Here is a 15,788-nt window from a genome sequence, read left to right as displayed (position 1 = left end):
TCTAGAATGGTCAGCTTTATGGTTCTAAAATGGTCAGCTTTATATGGTTCTAGAATGGTCAGCTTTATGGTTCTAGAATGGTCAGCTTTATGGTTCTATAATGGTCAGCTTTATGGTTCTATAATGGTCCGTTTTTGGGTTCTATAATGGTCAGCTTTATGGTTCTATCATGGTCAGCTCTATGGTTCTAAAATTAGCAGCTTTATGGTTCTAGAATGGTCAGCTTTATGGTTCTAGAATGGTCAACTTTATGGTTCTAGAATGATCAGCTCTATGGGTTAAGAATGGTCAGTTTTGGGGTTCTAGAATGGTCAGCTTTATGGTTCTAGAATAGTCAGCTCTATCGTTCTAAAATGGTCCGCTTTTTTAGTTCTAGAATGGTCAGCTTTATGGTTCTAAAATGGTCAGCTTTATGGTTCTAGAATGGTCAGCTCTATGGTTCTAGAATGGTCAGTTTTATGGTTCTAGCATGGTCAGCGCTATGGTTCTAAGATTAGCAGTGTTATGGTTCTAGCATGGTCAGCGCTATGGTTCTAGAAAGGTCAGCTCTATGGTTCTAGAATGGTCAGCTTTATGGTTCTAGAATGGTCAGCTCGATGGTTCTAGAATGGTCAGCTCTATGGTTCTAGAAAGGTCCACTCTATAATAATAATAATATGCCATTTAGCAGACGCTTTTATCCAAAGCGACTTACAGTCATGCGTGCATACATTTTTTTTTGTGTATGGGTGGTCCCGGGGATCGAACCCACTACCTTGGCGTTACAAGCGCCGTGCTCTACCAGCTGAGCTACAGAGGATATATGGTTCTAGAATGGTCAGCTCTATGGTTCTAGAATGGTCAGCTCTACGGTTCTAGAATGGTCCACTCTATGGTTCTAGAATAATGTCAGAGAAATCTCTCCTGATGTGTATATATATATATATTTTTTTTTGGGTCATTTAGCAGACGCTCTTATCCAGAGCGACTTACAGGAGCAATTAGGGTTAAGTGCCTTGCTCAAGGGCACATCGGCAGATTTTTCACCTAGACGGCTCGGGGATTAGAACCAGCGACCTTTCGGTTACTGGCACAACGCTCTTAACCACTAAGCTACCTATCTATCTATCCTACAGTCCACTTCATCCATCATTGTTTGGAGACATCTCAGTTCAGGGTCTACACTCTTAGAAAGAAAGGTGCTATCTAGAACCTAAAAGGGTTATATGGCTGTCCCCAAAAGAGAACCCTTCAAATAACCCTTTTTGGTTCCAGGTAGAACCCTTTTGGGTTCCATGTAGGACCCTATCCACAGAGCGTTTCCCTGAAAACAAAAAGGGTTCTCCTATGGAGACAGAACGCTTTTGGAACCTTTTTTCTAAGAGTGTAGAGCTGAAGGTATCTGGTTTGTTTCACCTACAGCTGAGAAAACATCAACCTGCTTTTAGTTTGGTAATAGCAGTCCTGAGACATAACCCTCTCTTAGCTCAAATATCATCAGGTGACAAAATAGGGATTTGATAGGAACTAAACAGTGTTTAGTTTAGAAATCTGAGACAGCTGTATCTGATAACCCCTCTGTTTCCCCTGTATCTGATAACCCCTCTGTTTCCCCACCAGCTGTATCTGATAACCCCTCTGTTTCCCCTGTATCTGATAACCCCTCTGTTTCCCCTGTATCTGATAACCCCTCTGTTTTCCCTGTATCTGATAACCCCTCTGTTTCCCCTGTATCTGATAACCCCTCTGTTTCCCCACCAGCTGTATCTGATAACCCCTCTGTTTCCCCACCAGCTGTATCTGATAACCCCTCTGTTTCCCCTGTATCTGATAACCCCTCTGTTTCCCCTGTATCTGATAACCCCTATGTTTTCCCTGTATCTGATAACCCCTCTGTTTCCCCTGTATCTGATAACCCATCTGTTTCCCCACCAGCTGTATCTGATAACCCCTCTGTTTCCCCACCAGCTGTATCTGATAACCCCTCTGTTTCCCCTGTATCTGATAACCCCTCTGTTTCCCCTGTATCTGATAACCCCTCTGTTTCCCCACCAGCTGTATCTGATAACCCCTCTGTTTCCCCACCCACCAGCTGTATCTGATAACCCCTCTGTTTCCCCACCAGCTGTATCTGATAACCCCTCTGTTTCCCCACCCACCAGCTGTATCTGATAACCCCTCTGTTTCCCCTGTATCTGATAACCCCTCTGTTTCCCCACCAGCTGTATCTGATAACCCCTCTGTTTCCCCACCCACCACCTGTATCTGATAACCCCTCTGTTTCCCCACCAGCTGTATCTGATAACCCCTCTGTTTCCCCACCAGCTGTATCTGATAACCCCTCTGTTTCCCCACCAGCTGTATCTGATAACCCCTCTGTTTCCCCACCCACCAGCTGTATCTGATAACCCCTCTGTTTCCCCACCCACCAGCTGTATCTGATAACCCCTCTGTTTCCCCTGTATCTGATAACCCCTCTGTTTCCCCACCAGCTGTATCTGATAACCCCTCTGTTTCCCCACCAGCTGTATCTGATAACCCCTCTGTTTCCCCACCAGCTGTATCTGATAACCCCTCTGTTTCCCCTGTATCTGATAACCCCTCTGTTTCCCCTGTATCTGATAACCCCTCTGTTTCCCCACCAGCTGTATCTGATAACCCCTCTGTTTCCCCACCAGCTGTATCTGATAACCCCTCTGTTTCCCCACCAGCTGTATCTGATAACCCCTCTGTTTCCCCTGTATCTGATAACCCCTATGTTTCCCCTGTAGCTGATAACCCCTCTGTTTCCCCACCAGCTGTATCTGATAACCCCTCTGTTTTCCCAACCAGCTGTATCTGATAACCCCTCTGTTTCCCCACCAGCTGTATCTGATAACCCCTCTATTTCCCCTGTATCTGATAACCCCTCTGTTTCCCCTGTATCTGATAACCCCTCTGTTTCCCCACCAGCTGTATCTGATAACCCCTCTGTTTCCCCACCAGCTGTATCTGATAACCCCTCTGTTTCCCCTGTATCTGATAACCCCTCTGTTTCCCCTGTATCTGATAACCCCTCTGTTTCCCCTGTATCTGATAACCCCTCTGTTTCCCCACCAGCTGTATCTGATAACCCCTCTGTTTCCCCACCAGCTGTATCTGATAACCCCTCTGTTTCCCCACCAGCTGTATCTGATAACCCCTCTGTTTCCCCACCAGCTGTATCTGATAACCCCTCTGTTTCCCCTGTATCTGATAACCCCTCTGTTTCCCCTGTATCTGATAACCCCTCTGTTTCCCCTGTATCTGATAACCCCTCTGTTTCCCCTGTATCTGATAACCCCTCTGTTTCCCCTGTATCTGATAACCCCTCTGTTTCCCCACCAGCTGTATCTGATAACACCTCTGTAGGATAGCTTGGGATAGATGAAGTGGACAGTAGGATAGCTTGTCCCCGTGCCCGAGAACACTAAGGTAACCTGCCTAAATGACTACCGGCCCGTAGCACTCACGTCTGTAGCCATGAAGTGCTTTGAAAGGCTTGTCATGGCTCACATCAACACCATCATCCCAGAAACCCTAGACCCACTCCAATTTGCATACCGCCCCAACAGATCCACAGATGATGCAATCTCTATTGCACTCCACACTGCCCTTTCCCACCTGGACAAAAGGAACACCTACGTGAGAATGCTATTCATTGACTACAGCTCAGCGTTCAACACCATAGTGCCCTCAAAGCTCATCACTAAGCTAAGGACCCTGGGACTAAGCACCTCCCTCTGCAACTGGATCCTGGACTTCCTGACAGGCCGCCCCCAGGTGGTAAGGGTAGGCAACAACACATCTGCCACGCTGATCCTCAACACGGGGGCCCCTCAGGGGTGCGTGCTCAGTCCCCTCCTGTACTCCCTGTTCACCCATGACTGCATGGCCAGGCAAGACTCCAACACCATCATTAAGTTTGCCGACGACACAACAGTGGTAGGCCTGATCACCGACAACGATAAGACAGCCTATAGGGAGGAGGTCAGAGACCTGGCCGTGTGGTGCCAGGATAACAACCTCTCCCTCAACGTGATCAAGACATAGGAGATGATTGTGGACTACAGGAAAGAGAAGAGGACTGAGCATGCCCCCATTCTCATCGACGGGGCTGTAGTGGAACAGGTTGAGAGCTTCATGTTCTTTGGTGTCCACATCACCAATAAACTATCATGGTCCAAACTCACCAAGGCAGTCGTGAAGAGGGCACGACAAAGCCTATTCCCCCTCAGGAGACTGAAAAGATTTGGCATTGGTCCTCAGATCCTCAAAAAGTTATACAGCTGCACCATCGGTAGCCTTGTGAATGTTGACCTGCTTAAAAGTCTTACTCACATCAGCTACGGAGAGCGTGATCACGTAGTCATCTGGAACAGCTGATGCTCTCATGCATGCTTCAGTGTTGCTTGCCTCGAAGTGAGCATAGAGGTGATTTAGCTTGTCTGGTAGGCTTGTGTCGCTGGGCAGCTCGCAGCTGTGCTTCCCTTTGTAGTCTGTAATAGTTTTCAAGCCCTGCCACATCCGACGAGCTGACTCTTTGCCTGTTTGATGGTTCGTCGGAGGGCATAGAGGGATTTCTTATAAGCGTCCGGGTTAGAGTCCCGCTCCTTGAAAGCGGCAGCTCTGCCCTTTAGCTCAGTGCTGTTGCCTGTAATCCATGGCATCTGGTTGGGGTATGTACGTACGGTCACTGTGGGGACGACGTCATCAATGCACTTATTGATGAAGCCAGTGACTGATGTGGTGTACTCCTCAATGCCATCGGAAGAATCCCGGAACATATTCCAGTCTGTGCTAGCACAACAGTCCTGTAGCTTAGCATCTGCGTCATCTGACCACTTCTTTATTAACCGAGTCACTGGTGCTTCCTGCTTTAGTTTTTGCTTATAAACAGGAATCAGGAGGATAGAGTTATGGTCAGATTTGCCAAATGGAGGGTGAGGGAGAGCTTTGTATGTGTCTCTGTGTGTGGAGTAAAGGTGGTCTAGAGTTTTCTTTCCTCTGGTTGCACATTTAACATGCTGGTAGAAATTAGGTAGAACGTATTTAAGTTTCCCTGCATTAAAGTCCCCGGCCACTAGGAGCACTGCCTCTGGATGAGCGTTTTCCTGTTTGCTTATGGCCTTATACAGTTCATTGAGTGCAGTCTTAGTGCCAGCATCGGTTTGTGGTGGTAAATAGACAGCTACGAAGAATATAAATGAAAACTCTCTTGGTAAATAGTGTGGTCTACAGCTTATCATGAGATACTCTACTTCAGGCGAGACTTCCTTAATATTAGATTTTATGCACCAGCTGTTGTTTACAAATATACACAGACCGCCACCCCTTGTCTTACCGGAGTCAGCCGTTCTATCCTGCCGATGTAGCGTATAGCCCGCTAGCTGTATGTTCAGCCACGACTCAGTGAAATATAAGATATTACAGTTTTTAATGTCCCGTTGGTAGGATAACCTTAATCTTAGGTTGTCTAATTTATTTTCCAATGATTGAACATTGGCTAATAGGATTGATGGAAGAGGCAGTTTACTCGCTCGCCGTCGGATCCTTACAAGGCAGTTGTCACAAAGTGCTTATACATAAACCCAGCCTAAAACCCCAAACAGCAAGCAATGCAGATGTAGAAGCACAGTGGCTAGGAAAAACTCCCTAGAAAAGGCAGGAACCTAGGAAGAAACCTAGAGAGGAACCAGGCTCTGAGAGGTGGCCAGTCCTCTTCTGGCTGTGCCAGGTGGAGATTATAAGAGTACATGGCCATTAAGGCCAGATCGTTCTTCAAGATGTTCAAATGTTCATAGATGACCAGCAGGGTCAAATAATAATCACAGTGGTTGTAGAGGGTGCAACAGGTCAATACCTCAGGAGTAAATGTCAGTTGGCTTTTCATAGCCGAGCATTCAGAGGTCGAGACAGCAGGTGCGGTAGAGAGAGAGAGAGAGAGAGAGAGAGAGAGAGAGAGAGAGAGAGAGAGAGAGAGAGAGGGGGTCGAAACAGCAGGTCCGGGACAAGGTAGCACGTCTGTAGCAAGATATTTCTCCTGACTGACTGTTTCTGACCGACTGTTTCTCTGACTGACTGACTTTCTGCTGACTGTTCTTTGATGGACTGTTTCTGCTGACTGTTCTTTGATGGACTGTTTCTGCTGACTGTTCTCTGACTGACTGTTTCTGCTGACTGTTCTTTGATGGACTGTTTCTGCTGACGGTTCTCTGACCGACTGTTTCTGCTGACTGTTCTCTGACCGACTGTTTCTGCTGACTGTTCTCTGACCGACTGTTTCTGCTGACTGTTCTCTGACAGACTGTTTCACCTCTGTCTCTTTCAGCTGTTTACCCTCTGCAAAAGAACAATGCAAAACAAAGCCCGCCTGGAGCTGGCTGACTACGAAGCTGAAGCTCCCTCCTCCTCTCCTCCTCCTCCTCTTCCTCCACCTCCTCTCCTCCTCTCTCTCTCTTCCTCCACCTCTCCTCTTCCCTCCTCCTCTTTCCTCCACCTCTTCCTCCACCTCCTCCTCCTCTTCCCTCCTCCTCTTCCTCCACCTCCACCCCCCTCCTCTTCCTCCACCTCCTCCTCCTCTTCCCTCCTCCTCTTCCTCCACCCCCCTCCTCTTCCTCCACCTCCTCCTCCTCTTCCTCCACCCCCTCCTCTTCCTCCACCTCCTCCTCCTCTTCCCTCCTCCTCTTCATCCACCTCCACCCCCCTCCTCTTCCTCCACCTCCTCCTCCTCTTCCCTCCTCCTCTTCCTCTACCTCCCTCCACCCCCCTCCTCTTCCTCCTCTTCCTCCACCTCCTCCTCCTCTTCCCTCCTCCTCTTCCTCCACCTCCTCCTCCTCCTCCACCTCTCTCCTCCTCCTCCTCCTCCTCTATTCTACTGTATCAGTTCTCTCTACCCTAGTGTAAAGAACAATCAACCAGTCTAATATCCTCCATTTGATGGAGACAAGCCTGCTTAGTTTGGAAAGCAGTTAACTGCTGTCCCCTCAGAGGTATGTTTTATGTAAGAGGTAGTCTAACTATAAGACACTAACCTTTAGTTTGTTTCTGTGTTCTTAAGGAGACCTTAGCCAGACTACAGAGAGCCTTCGCCAGGAAATGGGAGTTTATATTTATGCAAGCTGAAGCACAAGCAAAGTAAGTAGTTCTGTGTCTCAAATAATAGCACCCTATTCCCTACGTTGATGCAGACTGACTGGTAAAACAGCCCTTTTTTCCCAACAACACAGCCTCACGGTCTCTGCCTCCATTTACTCACAGATGTGGAACGAGAGGAGAGGAGAGGAGGGGAGGGGGGAGAGGAGGAGAGGAGAGGAGGGGAGGGGGGGAGAGGAGGAAAGGAGAGGAGGGGAGGGGGGGAGAGGAGGAAAGGAGAGGAGTGGAGGGGAGATGAGAGGAGGGGAGGGGGGAGAGGAGAGGAGGAAAGGAGAGGAGTGGAGGGGAAATGAGAGGAGGGGAGATGAGGGGAGGAGTGGAGAGGAGGGGAGGGGAGATGAGAGGAGGGGAGGGGAGATGAGAGGAGAGGGGAGGAGTGGAGTGGAGAGGGGGGAGAGGAGATGAGGGGAGGGGGAGAGGAGAGGAGAGGAGAGGAGTGGAGTGGAGAGGGGGGAGAGGAGATGAGGGGAGGGGAGGGGAAATGAGAGGAGGGGAGAGGAGAGGAGAGGAGAGGAGAGGAGAGGAGAGGAGAGGAGAGGAGAGGAGAGGAGAGGAGAGGAGAGGAGAGGAGAGGAGAGGAGAGGAGAGATGTAGGATCTTAATTTGAGTCAGTTTGCTACAGCAGGAAAATAATCCTCCAGCAACAGGAAATAATTAATGAACATGTTTGCATGGGGTTGATACATTTTTTGTTAGGGAAAATAAAGTCTGACATTTCTAAGTGAAAATTACAAACTTCAGAAGCCTTTTAAACCTCAAATACACTACACATTTTACATTTCCTGCATTTCAAGAAAGTTCATCTGCAACAGAGTGATCAAAAGAAGAAACTACATCTGTCACTAAATAAATGATGGGATGTCTGTTTTACAGTGTTTCCACCTCTATCCTTTAACAGAGTTGACAAGAAAAGAGACAAAATTGAGAGGAAGATTCTGGACAGTCAAGAGAGAGCTTTCTGGGACGTGCACAGACCAGTGGTGAGAATACGACCTCTCTCTGTTTCCCTGTCACCACAGACCAGTGGTGAGAATACGACCTCTCTCTGTTTCCCTGTCACCACAGACCAGTGGTGAGAATACGACCTCTCTCTGTTTCCCTGTCACCACAGACCAGTGGTGAGAATACGACCTCTCTCTGTTTCCCTGTCACCACAGACCAGTGGTGAGAATACGACCTCTCTCTGTTTCCCTGTCACCACAGACCAGTGGTGAGAATACGACCTCTCTCTGTTTCCCTGTCACCACAGACCAGTGGTGAGAATACGACCTCTCTCTGTTTCCCTGTCACCACAGACCAGTGGTGAGAATACGACCTCTCTCTGTTTCCCTGTCACCACAGACCAGTGGTGAGAATACGACCTCTCTCTGTTTCCCTGTCACCACAGACCAGTGGTGAGAATACGACCTCTCTCTGTTTCCCTGTCACCACAGACCAGTGGTGAGAATACGACCTCTCTCTGTTTCCCTGTCACCACAGACCAGTGGTGAGAATACAACCTCTCTCTGTTTCCCTGTCACCACAGACCAGTGGTGAGAATACGACCTCTCTCTGTTTCCCTGTCACCACAGACCAGTGGTGAGAATACAACCTCTGTTTCCCTGTCACCACAGACCAGTGGTGAGAATACGACCTCTCTCTGTTTCCCTGTCACCACAGACCAGTGGTGAGAATACGACCTCTCTCTGTTTCCCTGTCACCACAGACCAGTGGTGAGAATACAACCTCTGTTTCCCTGTCACCACAGACCAGTGGTGAGAATACGACCTCTCTCTGTTTCCCTGTCACCACAGATCAGTGGTGAGAATTGTAATGTATCATTTGAGATGGTTTTACCAACCAGGCGCCAGACTGAAATAAGTTGATATCAGCGTTCAAAATGTATAGGTTCACTCCTTATTGATCTACACAGGGAAAAGGCAACAATTGGTCATATTTCAACATTTTGAATGTTATCAAACAGATCTTTAGATAGCTAGGCAGTACCATATAGCGGCTAATAGCACTGGGCTAATAAGCAGAGCATGGCACACAATATAAACCCACTATGTACAGAGGCTAGGCTAACCTAGCACACAGTAAGAACAGGGCCAACTAGCATGGTAAGCTAGCACGCTAGTCTAGTAGGCCACAGGCTGTGGATTGTAGCACTTGGTGTGTACAGTGGAGGCTAGCACGCTAGGCTACTAGACAAACGGCTGGCAGGCCTCAGGCTATAGGCCAGCATGCAGCATTAGCACCATGGTTATGGGCTAATCGGTTGACATGCTATGGCTAACAATGCTAATAGGTGAACAGCAGCCATCTTAGTTGTGGCCAGGAAGTGACTAAGTAATGGAGAGAGATTCACCTCACGGCCTGAACATGTAGAGTACCCATGAACTATGACAATAGGGCCAGATAAACAGGGTTGCAGTTGGCTAGGACGCATGTATGAAGTAATAGCATATTGTCATTGATTGAGGCATATAAGCATATATTAGCATGGTGATAACAGCCGATGTCATGTACAGATTAAATACACACATGAACACAAAACAATGTCCACTTATGTTGTCAATTACGCACTAACACACGGATAGAACGTCCAGGGTGGAGGCTTGTCCTTGTAGGAAGGGTCCAGTGGTGAGGTGTGTTGAGGTGGTGCTGAGTTCTTGCCCTTGTAGGAAGGGTCCAGTAGTGAGGTGGTGCTGAGTTCTCGTCCTTGTAGGAAGGGTCCAGTGGTGAGTTGTGTTGAGGTGGTGCTGAGTTCTTGTCCTTGTAGGAAGGGTCCAGTAGTGAGGTGGTGCTGAGTTCTCGTCCTTGTAGGAAGGGTCCAGTGGTGAGTTGTGTTGAGGTGGTGCTGAGTTCTTGTCCTTGTAGGAAGGGTCCAGTGTTGAGGTGGTGCTGAGTTCTCGTCCTTGTAGGAAGGGTCCAGTGTTGAGGTGGTGCTGAGTTCTCGTCCTTGTAGGAAGGGTCCAGTGGTGAGGTGGTGCTGAGTTCTTGTCCTTGTAGGAAGGGTCCAGTGGTGAGTTGTGTTGAGGTGGTGCTGAGTTCTCGTCCTTGTAGGAAGGGTCCAGTGGTGAGTTGTGTTGAGGTGGTGCTGAGTTCTTGTCCTTGTAGGAAGGGTCCAGTGTTGAGGTGGTGCTGAGTTCTTGTCCTTGTAGGAAGGGTCCAGTGGTGAGTTATGTTGAGGTGGTGCTGAGTTGTTCTGACCTGCTGTCTCTCTGCACCCAACTAAAGAACAGGCAGTAATAGGGATCTGTTACCCTGTAGGGCCTGGGATTGACTGAGCAGGTCAGCTGACTGAGTTACCTGGCAACCTGGTCCCTAACACAGAGTTATAATGAGCAGGTCAGCTGACTGAGTTCCCTGGCAACCTGGTCCCTAACACAGAGTTATAATGAGCAGGTCAGCTGACTGAGTTCCCTGGCAACCTGGTCCCTAACACAGAGTTATAATGAGCAGGTCAGCTGACTGAGTTCCCTGGCAACCTGGTCCCTAACACAGAGTTATAATGAGCAGGTCAGCTGACTGAGTCCCCTGGCAACCTGGTCCCTAACACAGAGTTATAATGAGCAGGTCAGCTGACTGAGTTCCCTGGCAACCTGGTCCCTAACACAGAGTTATAATGAGCAGGTCAGCTGACTGAGTTCCCTGGCAACCTGGTCCCTAACACAGAGTTATAATGAGCAGGTCAGCTGACTGAGTTCCCTGGCAACCTGGTCCCTAACACAGAGTTATAATGAGCAGGTCAGCTGACTGAGTCCCTGGCAACCTGGTCCCTAACACAGAGTTATAATGAGCAGGTCAGCTGACTGAGTTCCCTGGCAACCTGGTCCCTAACACAGAGTTATAATGAGCAGGTCAGCTGACTGAGTTCCCTGGCAACCTGGTCCCTAACACAGAGTTATAATGAGCAGGTCAGCTGACTGAGTTCCCTGGCAACCTGGTCCCTAACACAGAGTTATAATGAGCAGGTCAGCTGACTGAGTTCCCTGGCAACCTGGTCCCTAACACAGAGTTATAATGAGCAGGTCAGCTGACTGAGTTCCCTGGCAACCTGGTCCCTAACACAGAGTTATAATGAGCAGGTCAGCTGACTGAGTTCCCTGGCAACCTGGTCCCTAACACAGAGTTATAATGAGCAGGTCAGCTGACTGAGTTCCCTGGCAACCTGGTCCCTAACACAGAGTTATAATGAGCAGGTCAGCTGACTGAGTTCCCTGGCAACCTGGTCCCTAACACAGAGTTATAATGAGCAGGTCAGCTGACTGAGTTCCCTGGCAACCTGGTCCCTAACACAGAGTTATAATGAGCAGGTCAGCTGACTGAGTTCCCTGGCAACCTGGTCCCTAACACAGAGTTATAATGAGCAGGTCAGCTGACTGAGTTACCTGGCAACCTGGTCCCTAACACAGAGTTATAATGAGCAGGTCAGCTGACTGAGTTCCCTGGCAACCTGGTCCCTAACACATAGTTATAAAGTGGCCTCTGCCACTTGACAATGGGGTCAGGCTGAACCAGGGGATGGTAACCTACCTCAGCAGTAATCACTGGACAATGGGGTCAGGCTGAACCAGGGGATGGTAACCTACCTCAGCAGTAATCACTGGACAATGGGGTCAGGCTGAACCAGGGGATGGTAACCTACCTCAGCAGTAATCACTGGACAATGGGGTCAGGCTGAACCAGGGGATGGTAACCTACCTCAGCAGCAACCACTGGACAATGGGGTCAGGCTGAACCAGGGGATGGTAACCTACCTTAAACAAATGCAAAATGCAGCTACTGTTATTATTCTGGCAGCACTGTTTGACGTGACTGTTAGTTAGCCGTAGTTGGCTAGCTAGCGAGCAGGGGATAAGAACGTTGCCAGCCAGTATGGCAATGGAACATTTAGAACGCGTCCATAAATACAGACTGAATGACTGGGTCGCGATAGAACGAACGACCAGCCGGCTTGGGTATTAACCCTAGATTTGTGTCGGGACTATATCTTGTGGAAGGATGAAATAGTTTAATAAATTAATAAAAATAAAGTTTTTAATTAAAATAAATCAATCATTATTTGAATAAGTTCGTAACCCGTTGTATAAAAGTGATAATGCCCGGGAAGCCGGTGTTTGGAGGATATATTGGCACGGTTTGCCGGGCCCTCGACTTCTTCCCTGGCCTAACAACACCCGTGCCAATATATCCTCCAAACACCGGCTTCGAGGGCATTATCACTTAAATGTTCACCAATCAAAGGACAGTCTGATTGAGGAGTAGAGGTCTTTAGGGGTCAAATCACCTTCCAAGCATTTAACCACCTCTGGGTGGGTTTAATGTCCTGTTAATCAAATCAGACAACACTGCAGCCAGAAATAAATTCATTTCCCCCATCACATCAAGTAAGTGTGCGTCTCAAACTGCACCCTATTCCCTATAGGGCGCTGGTTAAAAGTAGTGCACTATGTAGGGAATAGGGTGTCATTTGGGATGCAGGGAGGAATTATCCTCCTCCAGTATCTCCCATGGCACAAACAACTCCCTGGACTGTTGGAGATGAGGACTGTCTTACTCCCTGGTGTTCAGTCAGTAGTGTTATTGGCCTAATGGGACATACTGTTGGAGATGAGGACTGTCTAACTCCCTGGTGTTCAGTCAGTAGTGTTATTGGCCTAATGGGACATACTGTTGGAGATGAGGACTGTCTAACTCCCTGGTGTTCAGTCAGTAGTGTTATTGGTCTAATGGGACATACTGTTGGAGATGAGGACTGTCTAACTCCCTGGTGTTCAGTCAGTAGTGTTATTGGCCTAATGGGACATACTGTTGGAGATGAGGACTGTCTTACTCCCTGGTGTTCAGTCAGTAGTGTTATTGGCCTAATGGGACATACTGTTGGAGATGAGGACTGTCTAACTCCCTGGTGTTCAGTCAGTAGTGTTATTGGCCTAATGGGACATACTGTTGGAGATGAGGACTGTCTAACTCCCTGGTGTTCAGTCAGTAGTGTTATTGGCCTAATGGGACATACTGTTGGAGATGAGGACTGTCTAACTCCCTGGTGTTCAGTCAGTAGTGTTATTGGCCTAATGGGACATACTGTTGGAGATGAGGACTGTCTTACTCCCTGGTGTTCAGTCAGTAGTGTTATTGGCCTAATGGGACATACTGTTGGAGATGAGGACTGTCTTACTCCCTGGTGTTCAGTCAGTAGTGTTATTGGCCTAATCGGACATACTGTTGGAGATGAGGACTGTCTTACTCCCTGGTGTTCAGTCAGTAGTGTTATTGGCCTAATGGGACATACTGTTGGAGATGAGGACTGTCTAACTCCCTGGTGTTCAGTCATTAGTGTTATTGGCTTAATGGGGCATACTGTTGGAGATGAGGACTGTCTAACTCCCTGGTGTTCAGTCAGTAGTGTTATTGGCCTAATGGGACATACTGTTGGAGGTGAGGACTGTCTAACTCCCTGGTGTTCAGTCAGTAGTGTTATTGGCCTAATGGGACATACTGTTGGAGATGAGGACTGTCTAACTCCCTGGTGTTCAGTCAGTAGTGTTATTGGCCTAATGGGACATACTGTTGGAGATGATGACTGTCTAACTCCCTGGTGTTCAGTCAGTAGTGTTATTGGCCTAATGGGACATACTGTTGGAGATGAGGACTGTCTAACTCCCTGGTGTTCAGTCAGTAGTGTTATTGGCCTAATGGGACATACTGTTGGAGATGTGGACTGTCTAACTCCCTGGTGTTCAGTCAGTAGTGTTATTGGCCTAATGGGACATACTGTTGGAGATGAGGACTGTCTAACTCCCTGGTGTTCAGTCAGTAGTGTTATTGGCCTAATGGGACATACTGTTGGAGATGAGGATAGTCTTACTCCCTGGTGTTCAGTTAGTAGTGTTATTGGCCTAATGGGACATACTGTTGGAGATGAGGACTGTCTAACTCCCTGGTGTTCAGTCAGTAGTGTTATTGGCCTAATGGGACATACTGTTGGAGATGAGGACTGTCTAACTCCCTGGAGTTCAGTCATTAGTGTTATTGGCCTAATGGGACATACTGTTGGAGATGAGGACTGTCTAACTCCCTGGTGTTCAGTCATTAGTGTTATTGGCCTAATGGGACATACTGTTGGAGATGAGGACTGTCTAACTCCCTGGTGTTCAGTCAGTAGTGTTATTGGCCTAATGGGACATACTGTTGGAGGTGAGGACTGTCTAACTCCCTGGTGTTCAGTCAGTAGTGTTATTGGCCTAATGGGACATACTGTTGGAGATGAGGACTGTCTAACTCCCTGGTGTTCAGTCAGTAGTGTTATTGGCCTAATGGGACATACTGTTGGAGATGAGGACTGTCTAACTCCCTGGTGTTCAGTCAGTAGTGTTATTGGCCTAATGGTACATACTGTTGGAGATGAGGACTGTCTAAATCCCTGGTGTTCAGTCAGTAGTGTTATTGGCCTAATGGGACATACTGTTGGAGATGAGGACTGTCTAACTCCCTGGTGTTCAGTCAGTAGTGTTATTGGCCTAATGGGACATACTGTTGGAGATGAGGACTGTCTAACTCCCTGGTGTTCAGTCAGTAGTGTTATTGGCCTAATGGGACATACTGTTGGAGATGAGGACTGTCTAACTCCCTGGTGTTCAGTCAGTAGTGTTATTGGCCTAATGGGACATACTGTTGGAGATGAGGACTGTCTAACTCCCTGGTGTTCAGTCAGTAGTGTTATTGGCCTAATGGGACATACTGTTGGAGATGAGGACTGTCTAACTCCCTGGTGTTCAGTCATTAGTGTTATTGGCCTAATGGGACATACTGTTGGAGATGAGGACTGTCTAACTCCCTGGTGTTCAGTCATTAGTGTTATTGGCCTAATGGGACATACTGTTGGAGATGAGGACTGTCTAACTCCCTGGTGTTCAGTCAGTAGTGTTATCGGCCTAATGGGACATACTGTTGGAGATGAGGACTGTCTAACTCCCTGGTGTTCAGTCAGTAGTGTTATTGGCCTAATGGGACATACTGTTGGAGGTGAGGACTGTCTAACTCCCTGGTGTTCAGTCAGTAGTGTTATTGGCCTAATGGGACATACTGTTGGAGATGAGGACTGTCTAACTCCCTGGTGTTCAGTCAGTAGTGTTATTGGCCTAATGGGACATACTGTTGGAGATGATGACTGTCTAACTCCCTGGTGTTCAGTCAGTAGTGTTATTGGCCTAATGGGACATACTGTTGGAGATGAGGACTGTCTAACTCCCTGGTGTTCAGTCAGTAGTGTTATTGGCCTAATGGGACATACTGTTGGAGATGAGGACTGTCTAACTCCCTGGTGTTCAGTCAGTAGTGTTATTGGCCTAATGGGACATACTGTTGGAGATGATGACTGTCTAACTCCCTGGTGTTCAGTCAGTAGTGTTATTGGCCTAATGGGACATACTGTTGGAGATGAGGACTGTCTAACTCCCTGGTGTTCAGTCAGTAGTGTTATTGGCCTAATGGGACATACTGTTGGAGATGTGGACTGTCTAACTCCCTGGTGTTCAGTCAGTAGTGTTATTGGCCTAATGGGACATACTGTTGGAGATGAGGACTGTCTAACTCCCTGGTGTTCAGTCAGTAGTGTTATTGGCCTAATGGGACATACTGTTGGAGAT

At 48.0% G+C, this 15,788-nt stretch overlaps 1 pseudogene across 1 annotated transcript in view; it reads left to right on the top strand.

Annotated features, from left to right (window-relative positions):
• The window catches only part of LOC311121139 (regulator of G-protein signaling 7-like), a 79,896-nt pseudogene that overhangs the window by 10,757 nt on the left and 53,351 nt on the right, over nucleotides 1–15,788 (top strand). Inside the window, exons 3-5 of the transcript in view lie at nucleotides 6,329–6,394; nucleotides 7,058–7,134; nucleotides 8,051–8,132. The product of the transcript in view is annotated as a regulator of G-protein signaling 7-like (transcript). The remainder of the gene's footprint in view (nucleotides 1–6,328; nucleotides 6,395–7,057; nucleotides 7,135–8,050; nucleotides 8,133–15,788) is intronic.

The sequence above is a fragment of the Coregonus lavaretus genome, assembly GCF_964263955.1.
Source record: "Coregonus lavaretus genome assembly, contig: HAP1_SCAFFOLD_235, whole genome shotgun sequence".
NCBI classification, from domain to species: domain Eukaryota; kingdom Metazoa; phylum Chordata; class Actinopteri; order Salmoniformes; family Salmonidae; genus Coregonus; species Coregonus lavaretus.
The sequence above is the reverse complement of the archived record's forward strand: the minus strand, read 5'-3'. Positions and strand labels throughout refer to the sequence as shown.